Here is a 16,646-nt window from a genome sequence, read left to right as displayed (position 1 = left end):
GCACTACGAAATTCAATAAAATATGGTTAGGCTTGGGCTACCTCAACAATCATTTTAAAAGCTACTTGAATCTACGCAATTTAGAAATAAGAGATTTAACTTTGAACTTGAATTAAATGATTCTGAACAATTAACGATAGTAAAATTTAGTACGTACCGAGTTGAGCTGTAGTCACAGGTAAGCTAAAATATGGTAACAAAACACGCACTCATAATTTGTGCTTGTGTAATCTAAATATTGTAACCAGCTATGAATACTTTAACTGAACTTTGACATTAAAGCAGTGAAATAGAATAATATTGCTTTAATGCTGGCGTTTGAATTTCAACGACACTCGGGTTCTTTCGGGAAAAGGAAGGGACCCTGCTTGGTAATGCAATTAGGACAAAGAGCAACAAAGATTCATGCTAAGTTGCTGTAATTTTGTGATGCAACAATTTTAAAAGCTGAGGTCTGCCATACAGTTCTAAAACTTTACGTGCTTCCAGTCTTCCGTGTTGGTTGATTGAAGGTTTGAAGCCGTCGATCGAGGAGGTGGCGACAGTCACTCACTGTCGGCCGTCGCTGTTGCAGAAGCTGGATGTTGGCGCGCCTTCTTCTCGACACGGTCTCCAGCCGAAACGGGCTCTTGATGTGCGCCAGCTAATGCTTCCCGTCAGCGACACCGTGTCAGAAACTATCATAGCAAGTCGAGCGCAATTACATGCTGCCCAACCCCGAAAGCGCGGCAACTCGAGGGAGCGTCACACAACACACCTGCTCCACCGCACTACTCCAGCCACGCGGCAGAGTTCACACTACCAAAGATCGTAAACACTTTCGTTCTCCACACGCCCTATCGATGTATTCGTTAGATAGCATAATTTTCCCTAGGCAAGACCCAGCGTAAAATACAAATAATATTTACGAAACAAACCAATTATACATCGACATAAATGCATAAATATATATACATATACAAATAGTAAAACAATTACAATATATAAAGACACAGAAATGTCATATATTCAGGTAACAAAATAAAGAAAAAAATTTATAGTATTATAGATGTAAATAGGATATGCATTTCCGGCGTTACAGGCAGCTAAACGATTGCCACAGTTAAAACAGTTGCGTAAAATTGTTGCCTCTTACTCACGAATGTGTGGAATCCACAACATCCGTTGGCCATACCACCATCACTCGTGTCTAGGAATAGGCGCGGTGTTTCTGCATGGTTCAAATTCTGAAGGTGCTTATCCAGAACCGGTTTGAAGTCCAACGGATACAAGTGGCCGCAGTCAATCCGGGTAAGGAGGAAATGGGGCGGGGAGACACCGAATGATACATCGGTTGTGTGGAAAAGGGTTCTTGAACCAGCCCTGTGTTGGTCCACGTGCAAAATCTGTGATAGCTGCATAAAATGTGTCGGTGTTCTCTCATGATATTCGTACCAGCAGTAGATTTGATCCCTGTGGAAACTATGGTGAGCTAGTGGCCTGAAGTGTGGGGAGGGTATTCTGTGTTACAGAACAAGACGTAGGACTACATCCCTACCACTGTGTAAAATCGTGTAAAATGTTTTTTACATACTGAAATTGGAATTTAAATACCAGCATCATAGGTAACGATTGATATTTATCCTCTACTGGGATTGTCTGTTGGCGAGTATAATTTTGGGACGCGATTTATGCCCAAAAGCTATCGGACTTCGTTTTGTGAAAACTGAAACTTCAGAAGGAGGTTCTATTCTGAAAGCAAACGAAACGTATTAGACTGATTGGTGCCACTAATACGCGATCATTCACTATCAGACATCCCCACACAAAGTAAGCCACATTTAATTATCAAATTTATGAAAAAAGCCGACCAAAAAAGGTATGATTAGTCATAATAACAAATACAATGAAATTAAAATTATTATGCAGAATGAGCGCAAATAGCAAAATATCTAACATAGACCAAGCTGACGAGAAAGAGAGAAAACAAAAAAAAGTTGAGTCCTTCGCTTTAATTACATAGATAATTGCAGTGTCTTTTGTAAGTGATAAAATTGTCTCAGCGCTGCTTCACGAAAACACACGGCCATGAAATCCGCTAATACTTGCGGAAACATAATGTGTTTTACAGAACAGTTCATTAAATATTACCGTTGAACTTACAACCTTAGTGGCTGCGATAGTTTGATTTTCTTCTGAAATAACGACTTTTTTATTCCCTTATTCTACCACTGATTTTTATCATTGGTTAATGTTAAGTGCTGAATTCCAGAACATACTTAAATTTCCACATACTGTTCATGCACTTTGTTAATGTATTATGTTATTAAAAATAAATGACAAGTCTTGTTTCAAAATGGTTCAAATGGCTCTGAGCACTATGGAACTTAACAGCTAAGGTCATCAGTCCCCTAGAACTTAGAACTACTTAAACCTAACTAACCTAAGGACACACACAACACCCAGTCATCACGAGGCAGAGAAAATCCCTGACCCTGCCGGGAATCGAACCCGGGAACCCGGGCGTGGGAAACGAGAACGCTACCGCACGACCACGAGCTGCGGACAGTCTTGTTTCCCCATCACGTCCAGTGTTCAGGGGTATTATACATGTCCTTAGGAGAGAGATGTACACTTCAGGTGAGTTCTCCACTGACAACACATCGTAATGGCGCATGTGCATTTAAGGCCTTCATTGCAACCTAATGCATTCATTTTGTGATGCACGTTCGAAGGCCAGACAGACGTGGTCGTCAATGCACAATGCATGTGCGAGAGTTTGAAGAGGAGGCGCTTCAAATGCTGAAATATGCGCTGTCGACGATCTCATGAAATGTTACTAATGAAGCGGATGTAAAGGATTCCACAGTCTAGCTTCAATGAAGATGACTTGTGTGGTGTCACCGCCAGACACCACACTTGCTAGGTGGTAGCTTAAATCGGCCGCGGTCCATTTAGTACATGTCGGACCCGCGTGTCGCCACTGTGTGATCGCAGACCTAGCGCCACAACAAGGCAGGTCTCGATATACGATAGAGCACTCGCCCAGTTGTACGACGACATTGCTACCGACCATACGGACGAATCCTTCCTCTCATTTGCTGAGAGACAGTTAGAATAGCCTTCTGCTAAGTCCATGGCTACGACCTAGCAAGGCGCCAATTGTAACAGTGCATGTATCTTACGAGTCGCATTTGTATAGTCAAGAGATGTATCACAAGGGGTAAATAAAGTTAAATATATTCCAAAGCTACTTATTTTCTTGATAGCAGTCATAACGTATCTTGTTCCAGACTTGACGCCAGTCGGCGTGTGTGTACGCGTGCCTTTCTTTCGGCTACTTCAGTGTGGCGTAACAGTCTTGTTACGTCACAACAACTTGCGCCTATACTGCCTTCAGAAAGATCAAGCCCTTAACCCAGGTTTGTGAATCACACTGACTTCTGCCAGGGGGTTTGCAGAAGTGTGCAATTCAACCTGAATTCCTACTGTGCACTTTTTACAGTTGAAGTGTCGTGTACAAGGATGTGCGCTCAACAGCCACAGTTAGCACGTATGGGCATGGGAAAATCCGCATACCACCTTTCTTCGTTGTCACCAAGAGCGCTTAGCAATCAATTTTTGGGCTGATGTGGTAGGCGATAATGTTGTGCTCCCTGGACGATTGAACGCACACACACACTTAAATTCTTAAGGAAAGCACTGCGAAAGTTACTGGAATGCATTCCTCACAATCTGCGAGTGCACGTTTCCTACATGATGGTGCTTCTCTGTATTTCCCTCACAATGAGTGAAACCATTCGACTGAGAACTTTGGTGTAAACTGGACAGTGCACAGTTGGCCAATGGGATTAGTAGTAGGGCAACCTTTCTTCTTGTGCTCTTTTGATATCAAACTAATACGTAAATTAATAACTTGACACAGCTGATTGATTTATGACTAAATTATTGTTCTGTTGAGTGCACTCTCTTTAAACACCTTCCCCTTAACCTATTCTTCTGTTGATTGATTTATGGCCCCTGGGGCTGATTGATGACCACCTGGGGATAAACTGTCCTCCTGAGAAACGCCCTACCCCTCTCTTTCCCCTCTCCCACACTTCTGAAAAACCCCACTCTGATACAAGCCCACCGTTGAGATCAAATTGACTAATTAATTAAATGTGTCAATAAATTGACCCCTTTCCCTTGGGGAATTCCCCAGACCTCTCCTCCCATCCCCCACTCCCCCTCCTCTCGCCAGTCTGGAAATTGGTGAGAAGAGGAATCACCCTGTACAGGAGGGGAAGGATCTTATGGTACACATAACTGATGTCAATGTCAGTTACATAGCAACATAATAAACATACTGTTGCCTTGTGGAATACAATTTTCAAAGGCTCAACAACTATATTTGGAGGGAAAAGCTCCCATTCAGCAACTACATGTCCCACTTACGTAATTACACAGTTACACATTGGAGATCTTGCCTTGTTGGAAAATTGTGTGTGCGCTCACCTTGAAATGGAGGGATCGACTGGGCTCACCACCGTCGGACATCCCACTCTCACCCCTCTATCCTTCCCTGTCCCTCCCATAAAAATTGGCAGGGAAAAGATTCATCTGTGGTGGAGAGGAACCATCTCATGACACGAAATTAAAATTCGTTTCAGTAATATATTGATACATACTTCATTAAATCAGTTGGCAGGAGATAAGGTGCCCCCAGTTGGGTAGAGCTCATCTCTGAACCCCGCACTCAGATTCCCATCACATAATTGTAGGCTCCGAGGAATGGAATGAAGTACAGTATAGTAGCCACAGTTTGTGGTCTCCCACGTGTGTCTATCGTTTGGGCACTGCTATGGAGGTCAAAACCCACCCAATGCCCTAATTACAGATCACAATACTAAATACCACTAGCCACAGACAAGATATCGATCTTCCCTGATCCTGCATCACCAAAGATAGCATTGAATGGTGGCATTCTCTTCATTGGGAAATTCTAGACTCGCATCCCCCCCCCCCCTCTCTCTCTCTCTCTCTCTCTCTCTCTCTCTCTCTCTCTCTCTCTCTCTCTCTCTCTCTCTCTCTCCCCCCCCCCCCAAATGCTACTTCTGTATGTCTGAACCAACGTCCACAAACACACTGACAGAGGTTATCTCTCCTCAGTGTTCTGGGTCCTGTCGGCTAACTCTGGTGGCAAAGGGAGACCTGAGGCAATTTAGATATCGAAAATAGAAGGAAACACTTCATTTGCACTACCCTATCAAATTAACTGTTTCACAATTTACAGATGTCAGACCGATGGCTTAACACTCACCACCACCATCACCACCACCACCACCCCACGATGATTCTCCTTCATAATAAAAAGATACTGTCAATGTCTGACTCTCACACACATACATTACACAAATGAAGTAATTAAACTGCCGCCACAAATTGATTGTAGCACTAAATATATGTTTGGTATAGTATGCACTGACGTTAGAGAACACACGCAGCCTCCACCACTATAACGTTTACACTAAACATATGTGGTGGAAACATCCAACCAATAACACTGCCACAGCCATGAAGAGTGTCGCGACAGACTGCTGGCAGCTGCGGTCACACTGACCGCCACTGCCATGGGCATGGCTTCATCTCATGGCAGCCCATCAGGAGAGACCACGTGTATTGGCCATGCTGGAAGCTGCACGCATATCCCCTGGCATCCACACGATGGCTGTACGGACCATGTGTTCTCTAATCCCTGTACCCGTTTCGATGCTCGTTATTAACTCAGGATTATTTGTTGCCAAGAGGTCAAGTGTGTTTTCACAACCGTCTACTATTCATATGGGCTCATGAACTAACTGCTTGAAATAATATTCAGAGAATGCGTTTAATACAGTTTCGGTTCATGTTTCATGCATACCACAGGAATTAAACATGTGTTTTCGTAAACATATCTAGGGTAAATTAGCCACCACAAACTATTATCGTATGAGTTGGGTACGTGTTTGAAATCAAACGCAAGTTTTCTCTGAACGTTTCAGAAATTGGATCATTTGAACTTCAATTTCGCGACAAGTTAAACTACTTTTAACAGCAACAATCACGCCACCGCAAACCGTGTTCATACGGAAATTCCACAAAAATTGGTGGCAGAAGACTGGTAGTGTAAATCCGTGAATATGTGGTTTGCTATAATAACAGTATTACGCAAGAAATCGTGTTCATACGGAAATTCCACAAAAATTGGTGGCAGAAGACTGGTAGTGTAAATCTGTGAATATGTGGTTTGCTATAATAACAGTATTATGCAAGAAATAAGAGGCAAGATTAAAATCGCCGAATGCTGCCGCCTAGCAGAGCTGATGGGAGGGAATAAAGCTAATTGTTGAAGCCATATAAAAAACATAATTTATAGCAAAAGAATGCGCCATGTTTTGAAATAGAGAACTTTTTTATTTTATTTTTTTTTTTTTTTTTTGACCTGTCAAATTACTGGTTCAATAAAGATTTGGAGGTGTCCAATGTAGATTTAAAATTAAGATTAAAAACTAAGATGGCTCTTATCAGAACTGCGCCAAGTGAAAGTGAAGAAAGTTGTCTTAATGTATAAATATATATGTAGACGCTAATGAAGATTTTGTACAACCATATTAATTTTTCAGATTCTCTCTACCCTGCCACAAAATACAAAGAAAAGTACCACTATTGACGATGGTCTTCTTGTGTGGTATGTGGGTAGTCAGATGATCTTAAAGTAGCTGCACAAGGTATTAGAAGGCAAACCAACCCTCGTTCCTTACCTACATGAGTTATGGCTCGTTCTGGACTCTAGAAATGATAGTGTTCTTTTTCATTTGACATGTCAGTAGTGTGTGTGATACAGGCTGTGATGATCAAACTGTGTACGAAACCAAAACACAAGAATCTACTGTATAACAGAAAGTTTACAGACGTGTCCGTAAAGGCGAGTTATTGAGCAAAAATGTAAAATGTAGGCACACAGGCGGTATTTGATTAGATTCAACGGCAAACAGCGAGAGACACGGTAAAATCTTGTAGGAGGTTCTATTACAAGACAAGCTCTCCCGATTTGTATCGTAAATGAGTGTGACACAGTGGGCATTGGTAAAACTGGACTTGCAATAGTGTACAAAACAGCAAAGTCCTCGTCAACTATAGCATGTTGTGTTTTTTCCCCGACATGTAAGCTAACGGCGTGAAACATTATATTCTCTTATGTAATTTCACGCATCTGAAATGTTTGTAACACACACGTGTATGACAGTTCATTTACAGACACTGGTTTGAACGTGAGATGCTCTCAGTTTTTGTAATGTGTTCATCAAGCAGAAAGAAATTGCGTAACACAGGTTTATTTTCTTCAAAGTCAAACTTCTCGCATTTATTTTACTCTGATGATCGTTTCAAAATAATGATGGCATTTTGTAGTGATCGTTAATTTTCGGAGCAAAATAGTGGAAGCTTCTTTTTCCTAATTTTACCTAGGGTGGAAGTCTATAGCAGGTAGTAAGTGGGTACGTTGAGTGCACTCACAAATAATTTAATGTTTTTATTTTCTTAGAAACTGCTAGGTTGAGCACACTAGCCACCTGTTCACTAACACTTTTTTATAAATGGATGCTTACCAACACACCCACAAAAATAAAAATATTCAAAAATTTTCAACCAAAATTCTACGCTGCGATTCATATATCAAATTCTTTTTGCCATACATTACCACATACATAAGTTTATCATTCGGAATTTTATCATTAAAATTTGCACACAGTTTCATTGTAGTTTTCTGCGTAGCTAACATTCATTACATTCATTCTTCTAGACATATTTATAACATAGACAGGATAATTTTCAATAAGTGTGAATGGACTCACATTGTGTAGTTCTCTTAAAATCTATGAAAGCATCGTATGCTTCTAGATAATTATTTGGCGCATCTAGATTCCACGTTTCTTGAGGAAAATCACGTTTCTTCCATTTTTAATATAGATAACTCCATAATTTAAGATGATCGAATTAGGAAGAGTCAACTATCTGATTATTTTTCCCTTTTGCTGGAAAACAATGAAGATGAAAGAAGGCAGATCAAATTCTGCAGAGTTATAGAAATTCGTGATATCCAACTCGAAATTTCTTTTTTCATACAATCCACCAATCTCCACAGTCAGTGGCTCAAACAAAGATATGGGAATTTTGGGATTTTTAAGTCAGTCTTGTTCTCATTGAAGCGAATATTCTGGTTCAAATTGAATAACAAGCTTATGAATTTCCATCGATTCTACAATATTTTTTCCCTCCTTTGGAAGTCTGCTCACATCTTCAACCCCAGCTTGGTTACGATCTGATCTACAGCACTCTATGACCATGTTAAAATTATTGTTAAATCTCCTTCCCACATTGTTTCTTTATAATCTTTAAAAACCCTCCGAATAATTCTAATAGATAAAATATTTCATTTTTCTTACTTTTCATCTTCCCATTATTAAGAAAATGGCCTTCCATGGTTAACTCATTCGCTAGAGTTGAAGTACATCGAATAAGAGAGGATGAAGAAATAAATGGAAATTCCAACCTAGACAATATTTTGTCTAGAATGGAATTTCCATTTTTTATGTTGTTACATTTCTTTATCGTGATAACATTGAAGAGCTTTGCTACATAATTATCGATTAATTGTTTACTGGATTTTACATCATAAGTTGACTAACCTGTAGCACCAGTTCCAATAATCCTGAAGTTCATGTATTATTGGGCATGATTAGGATGAACCCAACCATCTCCAATATTTATAATCTCTGTGTTCTTGGTGGCGGATTATAGTTACTTTTAGTCTTCTCATTCACAGGGAATGCGTAAAACCGATAATTTTCGACTTAGTTCATGATATAGTCTAAGACGACCTTACCTCTCGCTGATTTATTAAGGAAAACATTTATTAACAAATTTCTAAAATAACTGTTACAGAAGCACCATAAGTCAATCAAATTATCATTTTCGTCAGTTACAGTAATTTCCAAGTCCTGAACTGGATCAAAATTAGGAATATTTGTAGTATAATTCGGTTTGTGAATTATTGGACCACGAAATTCTGCATTAGGCTAGAATTAAACAATAATATTCGTTTCTCTGTGAAAATGATCGGTGCCAGTATGCTTTACAAACATTCCATCAGCAAGATTGAATTTTATATTAACTCGAGTGGAATAATTTTAGGAACATCTTCAGCAAGTCATTCCTGTTGCCTCACCAATTTGGCTACTAAATCCAAGCACACTTTCAATGCTGTCCTTTATGTCCATGTACAATTTTCATCGTTTTCGATAACAATTCTCTTAAAAATTTCATCTGCCGTGATATGAATATTTGGTTTCTTCGAATGAATAAATTTTTCCAAGCTTTTCAAACTATACTGACCTTTAGGAATTTCTATCATTTCTCCATTAGAAAAGTTGAATAAAATCCAAGCAGTGCAACAATACTAAAGCTGTCTTGTATTGGCACAGTCAATCGTTTTCTCAGAACAAACGACTTACCACTCAGTTGACATAATCTATCATTTACTATTAAAAATTTTATTAACAAATGAGCAAAACTGATTGGGGACAAAAAATACGACTTCCAGAGAAGTCGAAAAATAAACATGGTAAGCTTTTACCTAATTCTATTTGATGTGCAATAATTGGGCCGAGCGAATGTGGAAAAACAACATTAATGATTGATAAAAATATTTTAGCTCCAGGATGCAAAATTGGAATAAAATTAGTCATTTTTACATTTACTCAAAAAGTTTAGACCAATCAAAATAATCAGAATTTATGAAAGGATGTGAAAAAATTGACGATAAAATTAATGAAAAATGGTTAGTTTTATTGAAAACAACGAACAAATCATTTCATTAGGTGAATATGAAGAAAATTCAGTTATATTTGATGACTTCATTCTCGAAAATCAAGATATCGTTAGAGAAATTTTACTAGAGGTAGACACAAAGGAATAGATTTTTACTTAGCTCAAATGTACTAAAATACCAAAACAGTCAGAGGAAACATGAATTTTTTAAATATCTTGAGACAAGATACAAATGTAAGTAATATTTACCATGAGTTTGTTGGAGGAGATTTAAAGTTTGCTGAATTTAAAGAAATGTGTAGCAAATATTGGAATGATCAGTTTGGATTTTCGTGTAGACATGGCTAGAAAATCAATCGATAGAAAGTTTAGAAATAAAATACATTTCATAACACAAATGTAAATTTTTTTATTAATTTATTCTTAATAAATGTTCGCAAAATGTGACCCAAGTATCGTTAAAAAAGCTAGACAGAAAAGGAGAGTAAACAACAATTAAGAGTTTAAATAATGGAAAAACAACCATGAACAGAGTAAGTAAAATTTAAAAAAGATCAACCTGTTATCGATGCTATAGAAAAAGTTAAGCAGGGAATCGAAGGACTAGGTGATAATGTTCTGAAGAAAGCAGATAAGCTGAAAAACAAATGGTTCCATATCATCATCATGAGGATTTACAGTTACAAGATTGGTTTGAGGATATTCCAGGAAAATATGACTACACACTAAGTGAATCAGAAATTCAAGATGCATGGAATAAATACGAAAAAGAGAATAAATCTCAAGGTGCTATAAAGGATAGCGTTGTCAAGAAAGTAAATATAAGTGAAAGAATGCTAAAATATGTAACTATAGTGAAGATACCACTTTTGGATTAAGGCCTGTTGGTACCTTTAAATATATAGAAAGATTACCAGTAACATTTGAAGGAGATGAATTAAAAAGTGGTGAAAAGACATATGAAGGAACTATTGGATCAGTGAGTCTTTTACTGAAAAACAAATTACTGTGGATGATACACGAGAATAGTTTGAGGGATTAGATTTATGAAATTATGCAGATACATTATACAATTCAGGAGCATTGTCTTCTGACAATAATTCGAATAAAATAAGATACAGTGAAGGTAATAAATATAAATATCTGATAAAACCAATTGTTCATGACTATTTTCTAAAATTAAGAAGACTAAATATAGATTAGAGTTCACCTGAGAAAAAAGGCGAAGGCTTAGTTTTAAAAAATATACAGAAAAACCAATTGAATATGTTTGGATGGATGATGGTCGGCTATTAATTGATAGATTAGCAGTTATTCATGGTGAAGAACTAGCTGGAAATAAAAATTATCGTAATGAAAAAGTGGGAATAATGAAAGTGTTGACAAATTTAGTCATTTGGTCGTCAACAATCCAAAAGGCATTCCATATTTGATTAGAATTTTGAACAATCTTCCTTGTACATTTTGGAAGAGTGAAAACATGGTAAAGTGTTAGTCGCTTGGGTTTTAAATAATGTACTAATGTCTGAGATGCATTTACCAGGATTTAATTATTGTAGGCCTTTCACTAATTGAAGAAAGACTAGCACGTGGTGATTCAGGAATAAATCCATTAGATGAAGCTTGTAAACAGCATGATATTGCTTATCGTGATCGTAAAGATTTAGAAAAAAGACATGAAGCTGATAAAGAACTTCAGCTAGCTGTGAAAGAAAGAATGCATGCGAGTGATGCTTCAACTGGTGAAAAAATAGCTGCAGCTGCAATTTGACGAATGACGTATGCCAAATAAAAACCAGGAATGGGCCCAGTTGGCACTGGCTTAGGTGTGGATGACTACGGATGGGGAGTATAAGAATTTCAACTTCTTAAATTTTTAATCTATGTAAATGAACAATTTTACTACTGATTATACTTTGCTACTTAGTGGCAAGACTAAACCAAAATCAATTAAAGTTGAATAATGAACAATTAAATGCAACTGAACCATTTTATGTTCAAAAGAGAAAGAAAGAAAAGATAGTTGGTGGAAATTTACTTGTTACGTTCGCTATTCTTGTTGTGAAAAAATTATTGAATATCTAAGAAAAATAAAGGAAGGAAAAGGACTAACACAACATGAAGATGGGTATCTACCATTACTTTTTGCTGCATTACCATATCTAGCAACTATTGGTTCACTTGCTGGAGGATCTGCAGCAATCGCAAATGCAGTCATAAACAAGAAGAAAGCTGACAAAGAATTAGAACACAAAAGACATAATCAAGCAATGGAGGAGAAAGCTGGCGCTGGACTGAAGAAAGTAAAAATTTCCAAAAAGGTAATTGATAAATATCCCAATGCATTAAGTAATTTCGATGTATAAAAACTTGCTAAACAATTGAAAATTAAACACTTTCATAGTGTATACATGACTGATGAATTACCGAATCATCCAAAAGAATGTGAATGTGGAATAGTTAATTTAGATACATCTGATCATCCTAGTACTCACTGGATTTATTATTATAAGAACAACAACATAAAAATTGTTTCCAGAATGATATTTTCACTCTGCAGTGGAGTGTGCGCTAATATGAAACTTCCTGGCAGATTAATACTGTGTGCCAGGAAGTTTCATAACAATTGTTCTTGATTCATTTGGTGGTAATATACCAAAACATCTAGTTAACGATTTACGAAAAACTGATATGTACTACAATAGCGAGAGAATACAAAATTTTTAGTAAGTAATATTTGGTCATTTGTGCCTATTTGTTTAGAAACTGTTACTTGAGCGTTATGCATGTATGTAGTGGTGTAATTAGGACCGATCTGTATGAGTAATTATGTTATTAGGACCGATCTTTACTCCAGGTTCCCAAGGAAAGCAAGTAAGTTCACTAATCTGATCTACCTCTCCTGTGTCTGGGAAGTTTCCATGTGTTGGGGATGCATTTGGGCTTTCTCCCAATAGGACATGGGTTCGAGTCTGGAAAGAGGATTCCAGTTTTTAATTTCCCACCAGACAGTGATTCCACGATATTAGAAACTTTCAGGGATGACAGAGAAGAGTAAATATATCTGTATGAGGTAAGGGAAGCTATTCAGGAAATGAGTCGATAGGTAACAGTGGGAATCTGCTAAAGTCCTCCTTAGTCTCGCACAGTGCTCTAATTAAGGGCCCCAACTTCCAAAACCTAATTATAATGTAGAGAATTCCTGATGACTACTCCCAAATACCCTCAGGTCACACATGAGCAGATATTAGAGAGACAAAAATTGTGAAGTTTGTGGGACAGTAACAATGAGTTCCACTAATCTGCTCTGTTTAAACAAGTTGATACGTTAACAATAGTTGTTCAGAATTTCATATCACAGTCAGTGCAGGCATGGCATGGAAGCACATAGTTCTGTTGTACCATTTCTAATATAATCACTCGCTTGAACAATCTTGCAGGCACCAGGAATTCTTGGCAGGATACCCTCTTCAGTCTCGAGTCATCTCGTATACCAGACATTTCACATGGCATGACAAGAAGATACCAAGTGGGTTGAGATCAGGTGAACGTGCTGGCCACGAAACAACGTCCTCTGCCTATAAACATTTCAAGATACGCCTGATCCAGGTACTCACAAACTCTCAGTCCAAAGAGACGCAGGACTTCATCTCGTTGAGGCCACATCCATTGACAAATAAACTACCCTGCGATCTTGCCAAGAATTGCGGATTATATAAATAGGGGTGCCGGTCATGAAAAGCCTTATTTTGGCGTTCATAGCTCGTGCAGTGTCCAGTAATGGTCTGCTGAGAGTTCCTTAACGTCAAACACAACTCCTTGAAATAAGATACGATACTTCTCCCTAACAAAGTTGACTACCCAAGTCGTGGTTCATGTCCAACCAATAAGGCTAAATGTCGGTAAGTAAAAGCTTCATATAGCTGATGTGGACATAGAGTAGGGTTCAGCACTGGCCTTGGTGCAGCTCCTTCACACATCTCCCTCAGTCATGTAATTAGATTTCTGATTTTTGTCTATATGCCAGTCTCTCAGTACTTCCACCAGCACAGCACAGCTGAAAGATTCTTCCCTCCATAGTCTCTTTGCAGCTCGGCTACAGAGCTGAAATGGAAGACTCTTCCAGTCCACGGCCTATCATTTAGTGTCAGACTTTCTATATCTATACGAAAATTTTGTTTCCACTTTTATTCTTCACAGAGGACCAGCGCTTCGGTCAACATGATGACGATTGGCAATAAACTGGGGATTTCTACTCGCCAATCCCCCTGTTCTTCCACGACCGTATCTCTCCCTCTTTTCTCATTTGCTTTTTCTATTTTCCTCTAGATTTTTGTCTCCAGCAGCGGGACTTATTTTACTGATGTCGTGTTACGTATGTTTCAGAAGTGATTGCAATGTCTGAGACTAAGGCCAAGGCAGGCAGTGTCAGAAGCGACTTAGCCAAGATCCTGGAATCTTCAGATGGCGCGGATGTGACTCTAGTAGCCGGCAGCTTGGAACTTCTAGCACACAGTCAAATCCTGGCAGCGAGGAGCCCTGTATTTGCAGGCATGTTGCGGAATGACATGCGAGAAGCCCGCAGCCGCCGGATTGAGATAACCGATGTGGAGGAAGCTGTCTTAAAACAGGTGTGAAACAAGTTCTTTCCTTATGGTACCTTGTGGCACAGTCTGTCAATACTAGGGACAGAGAAGAGCAAAATGGCAGCATTTGTGGGATACTGAGCTGGTTACTGTTTCGTTGTTAACAGGAAACATTGAAACCAAGAAAAGTGCTGATTATGGATAGTTTATGCACTGAAAATACACTCTTTATTGGTGCCAGGTACTACTTGACACTGACTTGATACACACACAAGGTAAAGAAAGCTCACCTGTTATTGTCTTTGTAACACAGTGTCACTTATATTCTGCTACAGTACTGATACACGTGACAGATTACGCTGTTCAATAGTGTTTCACCAGCACATGTAACATAGCCTGCATGCATCTAAGAACCCTGCCACTACTGTGTTCCAACACGATGTCATAAGTTTATGACAGCACCTTTCGATGGTCTTTGAAAACACCATATATAGTTCATTAAATGCAGGTAAATGATGATTCGGAAAATAGTTCCACAAACTGAACATCACAAAGTCAGCAACACTGGTTTCTATGACTAATAATTATTGCGATTAATGATTCTGCTCGTATTTTGTTGTAAAAGGCACACCACTTTATTCGTATTATACTTCGTATGCAAAATCTGCCATTTATAAGTTATTAAATAAAGGATTCATTTGAAAATATCACCCTAAAAGTATAATGTATACATCTAAAAATACGACTGTACTCGAAAAACATTGAGCTACAATTGCATGGAAACAATTTTCAGGAATGAGGCATAATATAGGAATGGGTGGAGTTACAAAAGTCAGATATTATTAAGCTAAAACCTTCTGAAGTAAGGAATTTTGAAAGAAACTTGTTACTTCGTCAGGATCGGCAAAAAGTAGGCTGCAAAACTATTCTGAATATTTAATTTCGGCATGCACAGTCTGCATAGAGATACACACAGAATCTTCAAATTATGAATTCCGCCCTGAACTTTGGTGCTTAAGTTCATACCGTTTCATGTTCTCCTTCACTATTCGTATCAGTTCTGTAACGCTTGGGTAACTTTCCGATTCCACGACATTAGAGATAATGTGTTTTTGAGATGGAGATCTTGTCGAGCCATGTTGGGATCGCTTTTATCCAGAAAAGGAGTTCCTTGAAGGTTGCGCGATAGAGAGTGGAAAAGGTGAAACTCTGATCAGGTGAATAACCTGGGTGCAGAACCGCTTCGTAATCCAGCTATTGCATAGTGTTTCTTGTCAGTCTAGCAGTATGTGGTTGGAGGTTATTGTGGAGGAGCATCACTTCACACAGTCTTCCTTGTCGTTGTGGTCGCACTGCATCTGCAAGACGTCTCACTTGCTGGTAACGAATGTTAGCACTAATAGGTACACTCTGGGGAAGCAATTCATTGTACAGACATGGTTGCTGTTGTGCCAGATATCTCTTGTGGATGCACGCAGGACTTTCTACAGGAAGTTTCTGCTGTTTGAACTCAACCATTCCTTTCTTCTCCTTGTGTTGGCATAAAGGCATCAATTCTCGTTACCAGTAACGATAAGTGACAGGAATGGTCGGTGTTATCCATTAGCCAATTAATTAAGAGAAAGCAATGATGGACATATGGCCACTTGCCGATGTTTGTGACTTCCTCTTGAAACATGCGGTACCGACACATCCGAATTTCGAACCTTCCCCACTGAAAGCAAATGTAGCAGATGGTGCAGTGATTACAGTTCATCACGTTTGCCAGTTTTCGAGTACGACGACTTGGATGATTGTGGTTTAATGCATTTAAACGATCTTCATCAAACCTTGAAGATCTTCCTTGCGCATTTGATGCCAATATCACTTTATTGACCTCAAACAGCAGAATATGTCGGAATTATTCCTATTTGTTCAGGTGGCACTCCATGTTCTAGTAACAGTTCACTACAAACAAAAAAACTACACTTGATAAATAGACACAGGGAAAGGAATACCAACAGGCAAAACCAAAACGCTATGAACTTAAGCATCAGCCTAATAATTAACCGTACACAAGACAGCTGGCATAAAGTTTTTCAGGATTGAGAAACTGTTAAATGTGATAAAAGTTTAAAGCACTTAAAAATCTGAAAAGCTTATCACACTTACGTAAACATGTGGTGCAATCACGCTGCGTGTATGCAAACATATTGAGGAGTGTTTACAGGACTTTGGTTTGTCTATTATGTA

The 16,646-nt window shown here is 38.6% G+C and overlaps 1 protein-coding gene across 1 annotated transcript in view; it reads left to right on the top strand.

The window, feature by feature from the left end:
* The window catches only part of LOC126426465 (speckle-type POZ protein-like), a 159,754-nt gene that overhangs the window by 51,867 nt on the left and 91,241 nt on the right, over positions 1–16,646 (top strand). The gene's annotated exons all lie outside the window — the stretch shown is intronic.

The sequence above is a fragment of the Schistocerca serialis genome, chromosome 11, assembly GCF_023864345.2.
Source record: "Schistocerca serialis cubense isolate TAMUIC-IGC-003099 chromosome 11, iqSchSeri2.2, whole genome shotgun sequence".
Lineage (NCBI taxonomy): Eukaryota > Metazoa > Arthropoda > Insecta > Orthoptera > Acrididae > Schistocerca > Schistocerca serialis.
This window is presented reverse-complemented; position numbering and strand designations above follow the sequence as displayed.